Source organism: Ascidiella aspersa, chromosome 5, assembly GCF_963924565.1.
Source record: "Ascidiella aspersa chromosome 5, kaAscAspe10.2, whole genome shotgun sequence".
In the NCBI taxonomy this organism is placed as follows: domain Eukaryota; kingdom Metazoa; phylum Chordata; class Ascidiacea; order Phlebobranchia; family Ascidiidae; genus Ascidiella; species Ascidiella aspersa.
The window spans coordinates 9608803-9611204 of record NC_139451.1 but is presented as its reverse complement, the minus strand read 5'-3'; the positions used below and the strand labels follow the sequence as shown (position 1 = coordinate 9611204).

Genomic DNA, 2402 nt, shown 5'->3' with positions numbered 1-2402 from the left:
CCCCGTGGCTCGCGCTCACGTTAGACTCCTTGGTCCGTGTTTCAAGACGGGTCGGGAAGGTGGCTGACTTCAGCCGCGGACCCCGTGCGCCTCGCGAAACGACACCGGAAGCGCGACCGAGACGAAGAGGCTGGGCACTGAGAACAGTCCCCGACCCACGACGCCCCAGCCGGCACCGGGCGCTCGGCCCCGAAGGGCAGACGCGGCGATCTCTCCTCGCCCGAACGGCGGGCCGACGGACACGCGCGCCTATAGTACCCGACCGAGGCCGGGTTACCTTGCGCGCGGCCTTCTCGCCGCCGTCCAGACGGTCGCGGCCTTCGCCCGGCGCTAGTGCGCTGGTCCCCGATCGGGCGGCGCCGCCGGCGGCCCGTGAGGGTCCGCACGACAACGTCGCCGACAGGGGGCCGGCTGAAAGCGACCGGGCGACCCGACAGGCCCTCCCGTTTGCCTCTCGACGGTTTCACGTACTCTTTAACTCTCTCTTCAAAGTGCTTTTCAACTTTCCCTCACGGTACTTGTTCGCTATCGGTCTCGTGACCGTATTTAGCCTTAGATGGAGTTTACCACCCGCTTTGGGCTGCATTCCCAAACAACCCGACTCTGGGAAGACGCCGTAGCGCGCCCGCCTGTCGCCGCCATGGGCCTGACACCCGCTCTGGGAAAAGGCCTCGATCAGAAGGACGCGGGCGACCGGCGAAGCGCGCCGTGACGAATTCCGTACGCCACAATTCCGCGCACTCCAAAAGCGCGCGGATTCGGCGATGGGCACATCCCGCTTCACTCGCCGTTACTGAGGGAATCCTCGTTAGTTTCTTTTCCTCCGCTTAGTAATATGCTTAAATTCAGCGGGTAGCCTCGTCCGACCTCAGGCCGAAAGTAAGGACCGGGACTATTCTTCCCGTTCCGCGCTCGCCGTCGGCGCCGCGCGCCGCCGCGCACCTCGATTCCCGCCCTTGAGCCGCCAGCCGTTGGCCTCTTCGAGGTCGACTCGCCGCCGCCGCGCGGGATTCTGGTCGCGATCGTCGCGCATCGTGCCGTGCTGTCTTGAGCGGGACGGGCGCTCGCGCGTCCGACGCCGCAGCAGCCGCGCGGAGAAATCCCCGCGCGGAACGTTTGCAACGCGACCCTGAGGCGGGCGCGGCCCCGGGATTGACCCGAGGCCGCAATTTGCGTTCAGAACGTCGATGCTCAATGTGTCCTGCAATTCACACTAATTCACGCAGCTAGCTGCGTCCTTCATCGACTCACGAGCCGAGTGATCCACCGCCAAGAGCCATCCACGATTGTTTCGCTCGCACAGTGCCTCGCACTATAGGGTGACAAAATAGACCGCGCCGAGCGGTCGGCCAGGCCGACGCTTGAAGCCGGAGCGCGCGGCACCGCGGCACTCGACGCGCAAACATTACCGGGTGACCGAATCGCCGGCCGGCGCGCCGCTCCTCGCGGGTCGGGCGCCGGGTAGCAAAGACTTTTTCTCTCGCTTGTCCGAGTTTCGCGTTCGCCGAAGCGTTTGCGAGACCGTTAATGATCCTTCCGCAGGTTCACCTACGGAAACCTTGTTACGACTTTTACTTCCTCTAAATGATCAAGTTAGATCGTCTTCTCGGACGCCGGCTCGACCGTTGCCGGCCGCGCCAGGTCCAATCGGAGGACCTCACTAAACCATTCAATCGGTAGTAGCGACGGGCGGTGTGTACAAAGGGCAGGGACGTAATCAACGCGAGCTAATGACTCGCGCTTACTGGGAATTCCTCGTTCAAGGGAAATAATTGCAATTCCCTATCCCTAGCACGACCGGGGTTCAGCGGGTTACCCAGACCTGTCGGCCAAGGCGAGCACATGCTGATCCGGTCAGTGTAGCGCGCGTGCGGCCCCGAACATCTAAGGGCATCACAGACCTGTTATTGCTCAATCTCGTGTGGCTAAACGCCACTAGTCCCTCTAAGAAGTTAGACGCCGACCGATTGGGTCGCGTAACTAGTTAGCAAGCCAGAGTCTCGTTCGTTATCGGAATTAACCAGACAAATCGCTCCACCAACTAAGAACGGCCATGCACCACCACCCACAGAATCAAGAAAGAGCTCTCAATCTGTCAATCCTCACTGTGTCCGGGCCGGGTGAGATTTCCCGTGTTGAGTCAAATTAAGCCGCAGGCTCCACTCCTGGTGGTGCCCTTCCGTCAATTCCTTTAAGTTTCAGCTTTGCAACCATACTTCCCCCGGAACCCAAAGACTTTGGTTTCCCGCAAGCTGCCGGAGAGGTCGTAAAACTAACGCCCCCCGATCGCTAGTTGGCATCGTTTATAGTCAGAACTAGGACGGTATCTGATCGTCTTCGAACCTCTGACTTTCGCTCTTGATTAAAGAAAACATTCTTGGCAAATGCTTTCGCAGTCGTTC

At 60.7% G+C, this 2402-nt stretch overlaps 2 non-coding genes and 1 pseudogene across 2 annotated transcripts in view; all 3 read right to left on the bottom strand.

The window, feature by feature from the left end:
* Positions 1 to 876, bottom strand: part of LOC146142848 (large subunit ribosomal RNA) — a 1749-nt pseudogene extending 873 nt beyond the window's left edge.
* Positions 877 to 1124: 248 nt separating this feature from the next.
* LOC146142847 (5.8S ribosomal RNA) lies at positions 1125 to 1278 on the bottom strand. Its single transcript, XR_014500383.1, has one exon. It is a non-coding gene; the product is annotated as a 5.8S ribosomal RNA (ribosomal RNA).
* Positions 1279 to 1525: 247 nt separating this feature from the next.
* Positions 1526 to 2402, bottom strand: part of LOC146142846 (small subunit ribosomal RNA) — a 1811-nt gene continuing 934 nt past the window's right edge. The window contains exon 1 of the ribosomal RNA XR_014500213.1: positions 1526 to 2402. This exon is cut by the window's right edge and continues 934 nt beyond it. This is a non-coding gene — a ribosomal RNA (small subunit ribosomal RNA).